This window comes from Hippopotamus amphibius, chromosome 4 (genome assembly GCF_030028045.1).
Source record: "Hippopotamus amphibius kiboko isolate mHipAmp2 chromosome 4, mHipAmp2.hap2, whole genome shotgun sequence".
Lineage (NCBI taxonomy): Eukaryota > Metazoa > Chordata > Mammalia > Artiodactyla > Hippopotamidae > Hippopotamus > Hippopotamus amphibius.
In genome coordinates, this window is record NC_080189.1 from 44,040,755 (window position 1) to 44,059,469 (window position 18,715).

Consider the following 18,715-nt stretch of genomic DNA (forward strand, 5'->3'; position numbering starts at 1 on the left):
AGAGAAGAGCTAACACCTATGCTTCTCAAAGTCTTCCAAAATATAGCTGAAGGCAGAACACTCCCAAACTCATTCTATGAGGCCATCATCACCCTGACACCAAAACCAGGCAACGATGTCACAAAAAAAGAAAATTACAGGTAATTATCACTGATGAATATAGATGCAAAAATCCTCAACAAAATACTAGCTAACAGAATCCAACAGCACATTAAAAAGATCATACACCATGATCAAGTAGGGTTTATCCTTGGGATGCAAGGATTCTTCAATATATGCAAATCGATCAATGTGATACATCACATCAACAAATTGAAGGATAAAAACCATATGATCATCTCAATAGATGCAGAAAAAGCTTTTGACAAAATTCAACATCCATTTATGATTAAAAACTCTCCAGAAAATGGGCATAGAAAGAAATTACCTCAACATAATAAAAGCTATACATGAGAAACCAAAAGCCAACATCATTCTAAATGGTGAAAAACTGAAAGCATTCCGTCTAGGAACAAGAACAAGACAAGGGTGCCCACTCTCACCATTATTATTCAACATAGTTTTGGAAGTTTTAGCCACAGCAATCAGAGAAGAAAATGAAATAAAAGGTATCCAAATTGGAAAAGAAGTGAAATTGTCACTCTTTGCAGATGACGTGTTATTATACATAGAAAACCCTAAAGATTCTACCAGAAAACTGCTAGCACTAATCGATGAATTTAGTAAAGTAGCAGGATACAAAATTAATGCACAGAAATCTCTTGCATTCCTATACACTAACAATGAAAGAACAGAAAGAGAAATTAAGGAAACTCTCCCATTCACCATTGCAACAAAAAGAATAAAACACCTAGGAATAAACCTGCCTAAGGAGGCAAAAAGACCTGTATGCAGAAAACTGTAAGACACTGATGAAAGAAATCAAAGATGATACAAATGGAGGGACATACCATGTTCTTGGATTGGAAGAATCAACATTGTGAAAATGATTATACTACCCAAAGGAATCTATAGCTTCAACGCAATCCCTATCAAATTATCAATGGCATTTTTCACAGAACTAGAACAAGAAATCTTATGATGTGTATGGAAATGCAAAAGACCCCGAACAGCCAAAGCAATCTTGAGAAAGAAAGACCGAGTTGCTGGAATTAGGCTTCCTGACTTCAAACTATACTACAAGGCCATAGTGATCAAGACAGTATGGTACTGGCACAAAAATAAAAATATGGGTCAATGGAAAAGAATAGAGAACCCAGAGGTAAACCCATGCACATATAGGCACCTTATCTTTGACAAAGGAAACAAGAATATACAATGGAAATAAGACAGCCTCTTCAAGAAGTGGTGCTGGCAAAATTGGACAGCAACATGTGAAAGAATGAAAGTAGAACACGTCCTAACACCATACACAAAAATAAACTCCAAATGGATTAAAGACCTACATGTAAGGCCAGACACTATAAAACTCCTAGAGGAAAACATAGGCAGAACACTCTATGACATACATCAAAGCAACATCCTTTTTGACCCACCTCCTAGAATCATAGAAATAAAATCAAGAATAAACAAATGGAACCTCAGGAAACTTAAAAGCTTTTGCACAGCGAAAGAAACCATAAACAAGACAAGAAGGCAACACTCAGAATGGGAAAAATTAGTTGCCAACGAAACAACGGACAAAGGATTACCCTCCAAAATATACAAGCAGCTCATGCAGCTTAATACCAAAAAAGCAAATAACCCAATCCACAAATGGGCAGAAGACCTAAATAGACATTTCTCCAAAGAAGGCATACAAATGGCCAACAAACACATGAACAGATGCTCAACATCACTAATCATTAGAGAAATGCAAGTCAGAATGGCCATCATCAAAACATCTAGAAACAACAAATGTTGGAGAGGGTGTGGAGAAAAGGGAACTCTCCTGCACTCTTGGTGGGAATGTAAGTTGGTACAGCTACTATGGAAAACAGTTTGGAGGTTCCTTAAATAACTAAAAATAGAACTACCATATGAGCTGGTAATCCCACTCCTGGGCATATACCCAGAGAAAACCATAATCCAAAAAGAAACATGTACCATAATGTTCATTGCAGCACAATTTACAACAGCCAGGAGATGGAAACACCCTAAATGCCCACCAACAAATGAATGGGTAAAGAAGATGTGGTACATATATACGATGGAATATTACTCAGCCATAAAAAGGAATGAAATGGAGCTATATGTAATGAGGTGGATAGAGCTGCAGTCTGTCATACAGAGTGAAGTAAGCCTGAAAGAGAAAAACAAATACTGTATGCTAACTCACATATATGGAATCTAAAAAAAAACAAACTGGTACTGATGATTCCAGTGACAGCGCAAGAATAAGGATGCAGATGCAGAGAATGGACTGGAGGACATGGGATTGAGGGGGAGTGGGGGGCAAAGGGGAAGCTGGGACGAAGTTAGAAAGTAGCATAGACATATATACGCTACCAACTGTAAAATAGATAGCTAGTGGGAAGTTACCATCTAGCAAAGGAGATCAACTCTATGATGGGTGATGCCTTAGAGGGCCAGGACAGGGAGGGTGGGAGTGAGTCACGGGAGGGAGGGGATATGGGGTTATATGTATAAATACAGCTGATTCACTTTGGTGTACCTCAAAAGCTGGTACAAAAGTGTAAAGCAATCATATTCCAATAAAGAGCTTAAAAAAAACTACATTTGGCTTCAATGGAAAGCACAAAGAGGTTAGTATTATGAATTTTTGATCAATTTTGAGATAAAATATATTTTTCAAAAAGTACCCTAATGTTTAATAAAACATTGTATTAAATATCCATTGGAAAAAAAAAAAGACCATAACAGATACTTCACCAAAGAAGATATACAGATAACAAATATAGTATATGAAAACATGTTCCATGTCATATGACTTCAGAAAATGCAAATCAGAACAACAAGATACCACTATACACCTATGAGAATGTCCAAAATCCAGAATTCTGATAACACCAGTTATTGGTGAAAAATGGAGGAACAGAACTCTCATTTATTGCTGGTGGGAATGCAGAATGGTGCAGTCACTTTGGAATATAGTTTGCCAATTTCTTACAAAACTAAACATACTCTTCTTACCATACCATCCAGCAATCACATTCCTTGGTTTTTTTACCCATAGGAGTTGAAGAACTTATATCCACACAAAAACATGCACATGGATGATTATAGTAGCTTTATTAACAATTGTCAAAACTTGGAAGGAACCAAAATGTCCTTCAGTAAATGAATGGATACATAAACTGTGGTACACCCAGACAGTAGCACATTACTCAGTGCTAAAAAAAAATATAAGCTATCAAGTCATAAAAAGACACGGAGGAATCTTAAATATATATTACTAACTGAAAGAAGCCAATCTAAAAAGTTTACATTCTTTAAATATCCATTAAAAAAAAAAAAAGACCGTAACAGATACTTCACCAAAGAAGATATACAGAATGGTGCAGCCACTTTGGAAGACAGTAAGATATGATTCAAACTATATGACATTCTGGAAAAGGCAAAAAACTATGGTGACAATAAAAAGATTAGTGGTTTCCAGGGGTTGAGTGTATGGAGGAGTAATTAGGCCACAGAGAATTTTTAGAGCAACAAAATTACTCTGTATGATTCTATAATGGTAGATACATGTGAAAAATTTTCTAAACTCATAGAATGTTAAAAAGAGAGAGAGAGAGATTCTTGAGGTTGGATAACTTCCACAAAAGGAAGACAAAGGACTGTTACTTTATTTTTGATGGCGAAAGCTTAATATAGATGTGTCTTTATATGTTCAACTATATATTAAATTTAAACTTATTCTAAGAAGTAAAAAAGGAGACATTCTTGAAAATAAATGACCAATATTCTTAAAATTGCCAAAACCACAAAGGAAAGGAAGATGAAGGAACTGTCCCAGACTGTAGGAGACTAAGGAGAAATGAAACTAAAAAAGTATGGAATCCCGGATTGGAACTTGGACCAGAAAAAGAATTGTAGTAGGATTATTTGAAAAATTCCTATTCAAATTCGGACATGATTTTTTTTATAGATATAGATAACATTATTCTAAACCTTATATAGAAAGGCAAAGGAGATGAAATAGCTAAATTAATTTTGAAAAAGAAAAAATAAAGTAGGAGAAAGTCTTACCAATTTCAAGACTTGCTATATAACTAGAATAATCAAGACTACATGTTATTGACAAAAATATAGATATACACATCTATAGAACACAAGAGGGAACTGCGAAGTAGAACCACACAAATATTTCCAACAGACTTTTGATAAAGCTGCAAAAGCAATTCAGTGGAGAACAGATAATTTTTTAAAGTAGAGTATGGTTGCTTTATAATATTGTGTTAGTTTATACTATATAGCAAAGTGAATCAGCTATAAGTGTACATATATATCCCCTCTTTTTTGGATTTCCTTTTCATTTATATCACCACAGAGCATTGAGCAGAGTTCCTTGTGCTATACAGTAGGTTCTCATTAGTTATCTATTTTATACATAGTATCAGTAGTGTATATATGTCAATCCAAATCTCCCAACTCATCCCATCCCCCTACCCCCCTTTCCCCCTTGGTATCCATACATTTGTTCTCTATGTCTGTGTCTCTATTTCTGCTTTATAAGTAAGATCACCTATACCATTTCTTTTCAGGTTCCACATATATGCATTAGTATACGATATTTGTTTTTCTCTTTCTGACTTACTTCACTCTGTATGACAGTCTCTAGGTCCATCATGTCTCTACAAATGACTCAATTTCATTCCTTTTTATGGCTGAGTAATATTCTATTGTATATATGTACCACATCTTCTTTATCCATTCATCTGTTGGTGGACATTTAGGTTGCTTGCATGTCCTGGCTATTGTAAATAGTGTTGCAACAAACATTTGAGTGCATGTGTCTTTTTGAATTATGGTTTTCTCTGGGTATATACCCAGTAATGGGATTGCTGGGTCATATGATATTTCTATTTTTAGTTTTTTAAGGAATCTCCATAGTGTTCTCCATAGTGGCTGTATCAATTTACATTCCCACCAACAGTGCAGGAGAGTTCCCTTTTCTCCATACCCTCTCCAGCATTAGATTTTTTGATGATGGCCATTCTGACTGATGTGAGATGATACCTCATTGTAGTTTTGATTTGCATTTCTCTAATTATTAGTGATGTTGAGCATCTTTTCATGTGTTTGTTGGCCATCTGTATGTCTTCTTTGAAGAAATTTCTATTTAGGTCTTCCACCCATTTTTTTGATTGAGTTGTTTGGGTTTTTTTTTATAATGAGCTGCTTGTATATTTTGGAGATTAATCCTTTGTCAGTTGCTTCATTTGCAAATATTTTCTCCCATTCTAAGGGTTGTCTTTCCATCTTGTTTATGATTTCCTTTGCTGTGCAAAAGCTTTTAAGTTTCATTAGGTCCCATTTGTTTATTTATTTTAATTCTCATTACTCTAGGAAGGGGGTCAAAAAAGATCTTGCTGCAGTTTATGTCAAAGAGTGTTCTGCCAATGTTTTCCTCTAAGAGTTTTACAGTGTCTGGCCTTATATTTAGGTCTTTAATCCATTTTGAGTTTATTTTTGTGTATGGTGTTAGGGAGTGTTCTAATTTCATTCTTTTACATGTAGCTGTCCAGTTTTCCCAGCACCACTTATTGAAGAGGCTATCTTTGCTTTATTGTGTATTCTGGCCTCCTTTGTCATAGATTAAGTGACCACAGGTGCATGGGTTATCCCTGGGCTTTCTATACTCCTCCATTGACCTATATTTCTCTTTTTTGTGCCAGTACCATACCATCTTGATTAGACAAGCTTTGTAATATAGTCTGAAGTCAGAGAGCCTTATTCCTCCAGCTCCATTTTTGTTTTTCAAGATTGCTTTTGCTATTTGAGGTCTTTTTTGTTTCCATACAAATTGTAAAAACTTTTGTTCTAGTTCTGTGAAAAATGCCATTGGTAGTTTAATAGAGATTGCATTGAATCTGTAGATTGCTTTGGGTAGTATAGTCATTTTCACAATATTGATTCTTCCAAGGTATACTGGTATAGATATACTGGTATATCTCTCCATCTGTTTGTGTCATCTTTGATTTCTTTCATCAGTATTTTACAGTTTTCTGCATACAGGTCTTTTGCCTCCTTAGGTAAGTTTATTCCTAGGTATTTTATTCTTTTTGTTGCAATGGTAAATGGGATTGTTTCCTGAAGGATAACTTTTTGAACAAGTGTTCTGGAACAATAGGACATCCATAGGTTACAAATTGAACTTCGACTTACACTTCACACCTAATACAAAAAGTAACTCAAAATGTGTCACTGATTTAATGTAAAATGTAAAACCATAAAACTTTTATTAAAAAAATAGATAAAATTTTCATGATCTAGTGCTAGGCAAAGAGTTATTAGAATTAACATCAAAAGCATGACCCATAAGGGGAAAAATTGATAAATCAGACTTTATCAACATTAAACAACTTTTCCCTTTGAAAAACCTTGTTAAGAAGTTAAAAATAAGGCAGAGAGTGAGAGTAAATATTTGCAAACCATAATATGAGAAAAGACTTGTTCCTAAAATTCTCGGAAACAATTATACCCACAAAAAATGGTTTAATTAGAAAATGGGCAAAAGACACGAAGGGACATTTCACTGAAGAAGATATACAGATGGCAAATAAGCACATGAAAAGACATTCAGCATCATTAGCCATTAGGAAAATTCAAATTAAAACCACAATGAGATATCACTAAACGTCTATCAGAATGGATCAAATAAAAAATAATAACAGCATCAAATTCTGGCAAGGATGTACAGAAATTAGATCACTCATACATTGCTGATGAGACTGTAAAATGATACAGACACTCTGAAAAAGAGTCTGGCAATTTCTTAATAAACTAAACATGCAACTACCATACAACCCAGTAATTATACCCCTGGGCATTTTTCCCAGAGAAATGAGATCTGTGTTCACACAAAAAACCTGTTCTCAAATGTGGATAACAGCTTAATTCTTAATAGCCAAAAACTGGGCCAATCTTTGATCCAACTGTAGAACTGAGAGGAATATGCATTCAGCACCTAAGTAAACAAATGTTGGGGATAAGAACATTCACCATCTCTGCAATAAGCCCCAGGATGGGATAAGCCTCATATACAACAATGAGGAAACTAACAACAACAACAAAAATGAAGAGGACAAAAAAAAAAAAAATTCTGGTAAAAGAAAAAGTGGAATTCATGCTAAACAGTTAAGAGAACAATCCCTGAATATGATTTCTTATTGGAACCAGAATGAAGGAGAGGATGGGGAAGTTTTACAAGTACCTCCTTGCATCATTGATAAACTTGACTTCTGTGGGAAAACAGGTAGTCTAAGTCTAATCTTAATTGAACTAAGATTTAAAAGCAATCAAGTGTATCAAAAATGAGCTGGATCCTATAAGGAACTAATATCAGCAAATACATATGTAACAATAAGCTGTAAATGCATCATTAGTGCTGGTAAAGAGTATAATTCATACTGAAGAAAATGTAATCACTGAGACCAAAGACAACTTCAACTGTTTTCTCAAAATGCAAAAAAGAAAGGACAGAGCAATGAAAATGGTAAGATCTCAATGGAGGACGAGTGATGGTAACAGAGACCAACAAAAATCATAGATTCAATATAAAATTATAGGTGTCATTTAGGAAGAAACTAGGACATTGCAACAGAAGCAATAACACAAAATTAGATAAAATACAATGAGAAAAATCCAAAAAATCCAATTCTGTTATATACAAAATATTAAACATGTACCAAACCAAACTGAGGAAAATAGATGCGTACCCAAATATATACTAGCAGAATATTTGAATAAGATGAATTTGTTTTTAAAAAACTCTCAGGAGCTCCCAGGCAGAAATTATAGGCTTTCTAAAACAGGAATCAACTTCACTAGACGACAAGACTGCAACAGCTGCAGAATTTTGAAGGAAAAGAGTTGTGTCTGAAGAATTTTATACACAGCTAAGTTTCTTTTAATATGTGAAGGCAACAGAAAAAATAGTCTTAGGTACGCCAGGGTTTAACCTTGAAAAAATTTTCTTCAAGACGTGCTTCACGGATAAAGAAATAAATTTAAAAAATATGAAAGCCCAAGAGAAGGAACCTGTCGCAATGGAAAGATTGGTGCCTGTCCTGTGAGAAAGCCAAGAGGCCCAAACTTGACTCACCAGAAAAGTCTTGTAGGAGAAAATCACCCCAAAACCCACAACCTATTTCACTAAAAAATGGTGAGGATATATCAACCATGGCCTAGAGATAGGGCTGTAACGTAGATAATTTTTATTGCAAATTATTATTTCTCATTATTATATCTCACCATTTTGTTAAGCAAAAAAATAGCCCTTAAATGAAAACCTTCACTCAGATTCAGAGTTTAATTAAATGTAATTATAAAAATGTCAAAAAGGGACTTCCCTGGTGCTGCAGTGGTTAAGAATCTGCCTGCCAATGCAGCACACACGGGTTCGAGCCCTGGTCCAGGAAGATCCCATATGCTGCAGAGCAACTAAGCCTGTGAGCCACAACTACTGAGCCTGAGTGCCACAACTACTGAAGCCCACATGCCTAGAGCCCGAGCTCTGCAACAAGAGAAGCCACTGCAATGAGAAGCCCAAGCACCGCAATGAAAAATAGCCCTCGCTTGCCACAACTAGAGAAAGCCCATGCACAGCCACAAAGACCCAATGCAGCCAATAAATAAATAAATTTATTTAAAAAATGTCAAAAGCAAAATCTAGTCCCATACACTAGAATGAAATTTAACAAAATGCTAATTTAGTTATATTTAAGGAACAGAAATAAAAATACACAACTGTTTTCTGAATATTTCATATCTATTAGATTGCATAGAAAAATTGAGAAATATAGATAAACAAACAAAAGGAAATTATAATCTAATCAGAACTTCAACTCTCAAAGATTATTAGTTTCAACTTGGAAATATTCTTCCAGATGTTTGCCTGTGTGCATAAATATTCAAAATAAATATTTAAAATTGTATAAATATATATGTATAAAACCTACATTTGTCCCTTAACAATATAAAGTAAAATTTTATATATCAATTCATATTCTTCTATAATATCATTTTTGTAATAGAATATTATTACATTGTGTATCTTAACATAATCGCTTAGCTAAAACCTGTTTTTCCCAGTTTACATTATATAAATAATATAGCAATAATAAATAAATTTGCTACACAATACTTATCTCTGAAATAGACCCTAATGTACTTTGATAAGAACTTCATATACTGGAAAGAAAGGTCATCATAAATCACTGAGGAAGCAATTATATTTTGCAAATGTATGAAAAGAATAGCTATGGAGGGGGAGGATCCTGACGATATTCAATCCATTATATAGACCAAACATATTTCAATATTTCAGACACTATCAATAATTAAAAGTAGGATGACAGATAAGTAGATAGATGATAGATATATAGATAGATAGATAGATAGATAGATAGATAGTTAGATAAAAATCAGCAGGTATTACAGCAAAATATTTATGTACTCTCTGGATAAGAAATGCATTTTCACACATTTAAAAACTGGTAAATGTCACAAAAATGTACTCATTAACTTGACATAAAGTTTTAAAAGTCTGATGGCTTAAATTTTTAACAAAAATTGAAAGGAAACAATAAGTACAATACCATTTGTGGCATCTGGTTAATCGTCTTCCTGTATAAAGGATATTTAAAAATCAGTAAAAATATAAAAGTTTTCAGGTTTCCATAAGATAATAGTGGCTGCTTAAATTTTGAAATTTTATCACATTCCTAAAAAAAGAAACCAATATTGAGAACAAGTAAAATCATGCAGTTTCCACTTCTACAGCATGACGAAGAGACTGAGAGCACCACACATTCCAGTTAACATGTACATTGGGAAATCTGCAAGCAGCACAGGCTCCTTCAGAGTCCACATCAGAGTGTCCAGCTGGGCAGAGATCACACAGAAGAGTAAAGAAGGCATTATACATATCAACTAAGGATCTCCAAGAAGGAGATGGTCATGTAGCAAATAGATTTGAGATCTGGTGGCTCTGGGCTCAGGCAAAGGGGTGATTGTAATGAAGGACCTTGGAAAATCCATGAGAACAGGTAAAGCAAACAAGGGAAAATGTTGGCAATTCTTGAATCTAGGTAATGGGTATGTAACTGATCACTGTATTTTCTTTGAGCTTTTTTCTGTGTGAAATTTTTCATAATAAAAAGTTGGGGGAAAATCACTAAGAAAACTAATACCAAAAAAAAAAATCTGAGAAGTAATTAATAAAAAAGAAAAAAGGTTATTTGAAATAAATTTTCAATCTCTATATGAATCCAAAAAATGTGAGTTAGAGGGAGTGGCCAACATTGCAGAGTAGTAAGACCCTGAGCTCACCTCCTCCCATGAGCACACCAAAATTTCAACTATTTACAGAGCAGCTATCGATGAGAACAACCTGAAGACTAGTAGAAAGGATTTTCTACAACTAAAAACATGAAGAAGGAACCACAGCAAGACAAGTAGAAAGAGTAGATATGTGGCGCTCAAGATTCACAGGCCCCAGGTAGTCAACACACAAATGGGAAAATAATCACAATTGCAGAGGTTCTCGCCAAGGAACGAGAGCCCCACATCGAACTCCCCAGCCTGGGGTCGTGCACCAGGAAGACAAGTCCCCAGAACATATGGTCTTTGAAGGCCAGTGGAGCTTGTGTATGGGGTAGCTGGAGGGCTATAGGAAACAGAGACTACACTCTTAAAGGATGAATGCAAAGTTTTATGTTTGTTCATTTGCTTTATTGCATAGGTTCCAAATATAAGAGAAATCATATGGTATTTCTCTTTCTTTACTTGTCTAATTTATTAACTCTAGTCCTTAAAAAATATCCTTGTTTCTGCTATAAGAAATAGTTAAACAAGTGTACCGCCTTTTGGTCCCAACCTGAAATAAGTACATTAAGAAAGAATCCTGGGTAAGAGGTCCTGTGTGGTGGCGCAGCCAGTGGGGCAGGCAGGCTTGGAGGAGAGGATGCTTCCAGGGGCATGGGCACTGTCTCCCAGAGCCCCACTGGAAAGCAAGAAAGAAGGATTTCAAATCCAAATTAATTTTGCCACATAAAGCAAATATACAGCTCCTCTTCCTCCTCCTTTTCCTCCACCTCTTCCTTCTCCTCTTCCTCAAAAATCTATTTTACATGGCTCATTTGTTCCCAGAAGCACCCTAATGCTGGGAAAGTTAACAAGAAACACAAATTCTTACACAAAAATAACAACTCTGGGTCTGCTGTTGGTAAGTGGTTGGTTGCTGATAAAGGACATTTATGCTTTGAATCCCATTTTGACCCTGTTTTGGCAACTACTATCCATATTAGCTATGGTTCTGAGGCGATCGATTCCTTTACATCCTTTAACTGAGAGTTAGCTTTAAACACCAAAACATTTGACTTTTTACCCTTTGGGACTGGACTCTTCCCAAAGTGGAGGTCAAGCTAATCTGCATTATTTTCCCCCTTAAGCCAAGTTTCCTGAACATAGCTCTCCATTTTCCCGGTGTCTTGACTCACAGGGCTTATTCATATATATACCTCTATATTCCATAGCTGTAAGCTGTTCTCATGTTTGAGTTCCTGATTTTTGCAGGTTTTCTTTCTCCACTGTGCTCAGGTTACCAATTAATATGCCTCAACATCAGTGTGCCTGCCTCTAAAGGCAATTTCCCTATCTCTACTAGCCTTTCAGACATCAAAGAATCAAAGTGAGGACCCTAGAGATTCTTTCATCCTGTGTCCCACTTTCCTCCCACTTAAAGAGGTGATTAAAAATAGCTTTTGTCCTAAATGTCCAAGAACATTTGAATTCTGTCTTTGGTGAGTCACTGTGCCCCTGAGGTCCCCTGAGTAATAGATGGAAATCAAGTTCTGTTGCTTTTATTTCCATCCCTTGCAACTTTAGTTCAAAGAAATAGCCTTTTGCTAACTAACAGTGTGGGCATGTGTGGGAGGGAAGCTGTCTCACTAGCTCTTCCCCACTCCTGCTCCTCCAAAGGTAGGAGGAAAACTGATCTCAAAAGCCGGGCCCTGGGGCTTCGTAGGTGGCACAGTGGTTAAGAATCCACCTGCCAATGCAGGGGACATGGGTTCGAGCCCTGCCCCAGGAAGATACCACATGCCACGGAGCAACTAAGCCCATGTGCCACAACTATTGAGCCCATATGCCACAACTACTGAAGCCCATGTGCCTAGAGCCCATGCTCTGCAACAAGAGAGGCCACAGCGCCACAACAAAGAGTAGCCCCCGCTTGCCGCAACTAGAGAAAGCCCGTGTGCAGCTACAAAGACCCAACACAGCCAATAAAGTAAATAAATAAATAAATTAAAAAAAAAAAAGGCAGGACCTATTTCTAGTGGATAGACTCATGGGGCACTAGAAGGTCAGGAGTAGCTAATTTTTTCTTTTCCCTCCTACACCTGGGTGGCCTGAGTAGGAGCTTTGACCTGATACCACGAATTTAGAATACCCTCAGGGACATTTCCTTCCTGAGCTCTCTTCTCTGACATTCCAACCTCATCAAGGACTTCTGCCCTGCTGGAGTGCAGGCAAGTTCAGGACTTTCCCTCGCTGTCTCTCTCTCTACATCCATCTCCTCTAGAACTTTGTTGGGAGTGATGCAGCATTAGGTTGTGCTGAATCAGGTAAAATAATATTTTTAAATGGGGAGATGGAAGACTGCATTGAATCTCTAGTCTAAGCCACATAATCCAGTCTCATCTATCAGAGTTTAGCATCAGTGTTTAAGTTTCAAAGTATAACTAAAAGAGATTTACTCAACTTTCCTTGTGCCTAGTTTCTGGGTATCTTTTCAATGGTAAGATTTTGGCACCATCTAATAATTCTGCTAGCCTACCATCATGTCATACATCAGGCATGGTTGTTTAAAATCCAAACAAGAGGTAGCAGTTTTAGCAGGTCCAGTGGGCATATTGAGTAGGTACATGGAGGAAAGATAAAATTTCCTGCATAGGAAATGTTCCTGGTGTTCAGAAAGAGAATTCCAAGAACCTCTGAGACCTGGAGGACCACCTCTTATGTGCAGCCAACTGGATCTAGTATTAACAGATAGAAAGTTTATATGGAGAGTGAGGACAGTCTTTTCAAGATCTTTAAATTCCAAGAACAACAAATTTCTGTAAGAGAAAGATATTCTCACAATAAAATGATCAGAAGTTCAGCGTATGAAATTTTCAGACTTTGGGTTTTGGTTACTAAATTTACTGCCCTACATAGAGTTCTCCTTTCTTTTCAGGTCCAGAAAGGAGTCCATTAGGCTAGTCCTCAGACTCCCTAGGTCAGCCATATCCTGGGCTGGCAAGTTTGTTCTCGCTGTTCATTAGGCGAGAACAATGAACCCTCACACAGGGGGTGCAAGCCATGGGACTGTGGATTTCCTCAATGCACTACAAAAGAGGAATTGAGAAGTAATGCCAGTATGACTATTGGGAATCATGATACTAAGATAATTTGTATAACGCAGGGGTCAGAAAATCCTCTGTTAAAGGCCAGCTAAAACATGTTTTAAGCTTTGCAGGCCAGATGCAACTACTCAGTTTTGTAGCTGGCAAGAAAGTAACAGTGGACAATGTGTGAGTGAGTGGGCCTGGCTAGACTGGGCCCAGGGCCTTAGTTTGCAGCACCCCGGCCTGATGAGAATTCCCATTTACAGTGGTAGTGTGTACCGCGCCTCATTCTCTCTTCTTCCTCTTCTTTCACCAAAGTAAGTGGAAGACTAAACTGTCCATCTCTCTTCCTTTTTTTCTTCCACATACCTCAAAAGGTAAGATAAAAGTTCCATTTCTACAAAGGAAAGCCCCATTTGTTCATATATTTATTTAATACTTCTGAGTACCAGCTATCTTCACTGCCAACACTGTTTTAGGTCTTGGGCATGTGGTAATCAGCTAAACAGGGGTACCTCGCAGAGCTTATGATGTAGCAGAGGCCAACTTTAAACCAGTGATTTTTCGGTTGTCTAAATAATTACCATTTCCATGTGTGAATTAGAACAGAGGAATGAGGAGCCATGATAAGGTGTTAGAGGGTAACCTAATCTCTGCTAGTGGTCAGGGGAAGGCTTTCCTGAATAATTGGATTTGTGCTATGATCTGGTTATACTAAGAAATTTTTAGTAAAATACACAAACTCTGTAATCTATAATGTTGTAAATTTGATTTTATTCTATTCCATTTTCTCATTTTATGTGGAATTAGATGAGGCTGTCAGAAGGATTGTGATGAAGTAAAGACATTTATCCAAATGTAATTACAGTTCCAAGGATGTGATTTAGATTGGTTCTTGATATTAATTAGGCCAATCTCAGACTTCATCAAACTATCAGAAATCAACAGCTTTCTGAATAGCTTTAATAATGTTTAAGCTACTTTCTAAATAATTGTAGCCACACCAGTCTGTAATATCTAATAAAAGAATCTTCAAGGCCATAATATCAGCTTAATGATTCTAAACATGCCACTTTCCTTTATTTCTTTATTTACAGTAAAGACCTTTGTAAGTATGAACACACACACACACACACACAAACACATTTAGGTGTTTAATCACATTAAAATATAAGTTCTGTAGATAATTTTAAAAAAACCTATAAAATCTTTAAAGACAAGCAAAAACAAAAACAAAAACCCTGGAAAAGGCACATGCAATATGTAAGACAGATAGGGGTGGTAATATCCTCTCTGCATAAGGAGCTGAATCAAATCAGTAAGACTGATAAAAACATCCTATTAGATGATTGGAAAAAGATACATGACCAAATAATCCATCTAACACGTATTATGTACTTGATAAATATTTTTGAATAGCTAAATGAAAAAACAATACACAAAAGAAGAAATAAAAATAGTAATATATTGAAGGGGTGAATGGTCAATTTGACCAGTTGTTTAAAAATTACAAAGCGAGCAAATGCCAGTTTTAATTTGGTTGGCAAAAACTAGAAATAATGATAATGTTCATTGTATATACTGCTACTATCCAAGATGATTTGAACCCACTTTTAAGAGGGAGCTTGTACTGTGTATCAAAAGTCCTAAAATGTGCAAACTCTTTGAGCCAATAATTGCACAGATAGGGGTTTGGTGTTGATCCAAACAAAAAATATAGGTGTATTTTCAGCTGTATTTATAAGCATTTTCCACATAGCATTATTTATAAGACTGAAAAATAGAGCAAACTAAACTTTCATCAGTAAGTAAATAGTGAAATAATGGTGAATCTATAAAATGAAATACTATACTCTATTTTATTTTATTTATTTATTTTAATAAATTTATTTATTTATTTATTTTATTGGCTGTGTTGGGTCTTTTTTGCTGTGTGCGGGCTTTCTTTAGTTGTGGTGAGTGGGGGCTACTCTTTGTTGTGGTGTGCGGGTTCCTCATTGCAATGGCTTCTCTTGTTGTGGATCACGGGCTCTATGCACGAGGGCTTCAGTAGTTGCAGCACATGGGCTCAATAGTTGTGGTGCATGGGCTTAGTTGCTCTGCGGCATGTGGTATCTTCCTGGGGCAGGGCTCGAACCTGTGTCCCCTGCGTTGGCAGGCAGATTCTTAACCACTGCACCACCTAGGAAACCCCTATACTCTATTTTAAATGATTATCAGAAAGATTATTCATATGAACACTAAAAATATTCAAGATAGTTTGTCAGATGAAAAGGCTGGTTACAAAACAACATATAGTGTGATCCATCTGCTCTCATATTTGTTTATGTATACAAAAAAAACATGGAAGAACATTTACCAAAGTGTTAATAGAATTTATCTCCTGATGACATTTTTAAAATTTTCTGTTTGCTTATATGCAAATTCCAGTTTCTATCATGAATGCATATTGCATCAATAAAAAGAAAAAAATTTCATTTAGATGTTTTTACTTTAAAAAATTAAAAACAGAGAGCAGATAGGATCAAGATGGTGGAGTAGGAGGATGTGCACTCACTCCCTCTTGCAAGAGCACCAGAGTTACAACTAACTGCTGAACAATCATCTACAGAAAGACACTGGAACTCACCATAAAAGACACCCCACATCCAGAGACAAAGGGGAAGCTACAGTGAGACGGTAGGAGGGGTGTAATTGTGATAAAATCAAATCCCATAAATGCTGGGTGGGTAATTCACAAACTGGAGAACAGTTATACTGCAGAAGTCCACCCACTAAAGTGAGGGTTCTGAGCCCCACGTCAGGCTTCCCAACCTGGGAGTCCAGCAACAGGAGGAGGAATCCCCAGAGAATCAGACTTTGAAAGCCAGCAGGACTAGATTGCAGGACCACCACAGGACTGGGGGAAATGGAGACTCCACTCTTGGAGGGCACACAAAAAAGTGTGCTCACCAGGACCCGGGGAAAGGAGCAGTGACCCCATAGTAGACTGAACCAGACCTACCTGCTGGTGTCAGAGGATTGCCTGCATAGGTGGGGGGCGGCTGTGGCTCACCCAGGAGATGGGGGCACTGGTGGCAGGGGATCTGCGAAGTGCTCATTGGTGTGAGCCCTCCCAGAGTCTGCCATTAGTCCCACTAAAGAGCCTGTGGGCTCCAGTGCTGGGTGGCCTCAGACCAAATGACCAACAGGGTGGGAACACAGCCCTACCCACTGGCAGACAAGCAGATTAAAGGGTCACTGAGCTCCGCCCAACAAGTTGGATTAAAGTCTTACTGAGTTCCACCCACCCAACCCTACCCACCATCAGTCCCTCCCATCAGGATGCACCCATGAGCCTCCTAGACAGCTTCCTCCACAAGAGGGCAGACAGCAGTGTCAAGCAGTATCAGCAGTATTTCATCTTGTGGAACTGAAAGCTACAGCCACAGAAAGAGAAAATGAAAAAGCAGAGGACTTTGTACCAGATGAAAGAACAGGATAAAACCCCAGAAAAACAACTAAACGAAGAGGAGATAGGCACCCTTCCAGAAAAAGAATTCAGAATAATGATCGTGAAGATGATCCAGGACTTTGAAAAAAAGACTGGATGCAAAGATCGAAAAGTTTACCAAAGACCTAGAAGAAGTAAAGAGCAAACAAAGAGAGATACGCAACACAATAACTGAAATGAAAAATACACTAGAAGGAACCAAAAGCAGATTAACTGAGGCAGAAGGGCAAATAAGTGAGCTGGAAGACAGAATGGTCATAATCACTGATGTGGAAAAGAATAAAGAAAAAGGAATGAAAAGAACTGAAGACAGCCTAAGAGACCTCTGCGACAATGTTAAACGCACCAACATTCGCATTATAGGGGTCCCAAGAAGGAGACGAGAGAGAGAAAGGACCTGAGAAAATATTGGAAGAGATTACAGTTGAAAACTTCCCTAACGTGGAAAAGGAAATAACTACCCGAGTGCAGGAAGCACAGAGAGTCCTAGGCAGGATAAACCCAAGGAGAAACATGCCAAGACATAGGGTAGTCAAATTGACAAAAATTAAAAACAGAGAAAAGTTATTAAAAGCAACAAGGGAAAAATGACAAATAACACACAAGGGAACTCTCATCAGGTTAACAGCTGATTTCTCAGCAGAAACTCTGCAAGCCAGAAGGGAGTGGCACCATATATTTAAAGTGATGAAAGGGAAGAAACTACAACCAAGACTACCCTACCCAGCAAGGATCTCATTCAGATTCGAGGGAGAAATCCAAAGCTTTACAGACAAGCAACAGCTAAGAGAATTCAGCACCACCAAACCAGCCCTACAACAAATGCTAAGGGTACTTTTCTAAGCGGGAAACATAAGAGACGAAAAGGACCTACAAAAGCAGAAACAAAACAATTAAGAAAATGGTAATAGGAACATACATATCGATAATTACCTTGAATGTATATGGATTAAATGCACCAACCAGAAGACACAGACTGGCTGAATGGATACAAAAACAAGATCCATATATATGCTGTCTACAAGAGACCCACTTCAGACCTAGGCACACATACCGACGGAAAGTGAGGGGATGGAAAAAGATATTCCATGCATATGGAAATCAAAGGAAAGCTGGAGTAGCAATAGTCATATCAGATAAAATAGACTTTAAAATAAAAAATGTTACAAGAGACCAGAAAGGACATTACATAAAGATCAAGGGATCAATCCAAGAAGAGGCGATAACAATTATAAATATATACGCACCCAACATAGGAGCACCTCAATACATAAGGCAAATGCTAACAACTATGAAAGAGGAAATCAATAGTAACACAATAATAGTGGGGGACTTTAACACCCCACTTACACCAATGGACAGATCATTCACACAGAAAATTAAGAAGGAAACACAAGCTTTAAATGGCACAATAAATCAGTTTGATTTAATAGATATCTATAGGACATTACATCCAAAACCAGCAGATTACACATTCTTCTCAAGTGCACATGGAACATTCTCTAGGAGAGATCACATTTTGGGTCATAAATTAAGCCTTGGTAAATTCAAGAAAATTGAAATCGTATCAAGCATCTTTTCTTACCACAACGCTATGAGTTTAGAAATCAATTACAGGAAAAAAAACTGTAAAAAACACAAACACATGGAGGCTAAACAATAGGATACT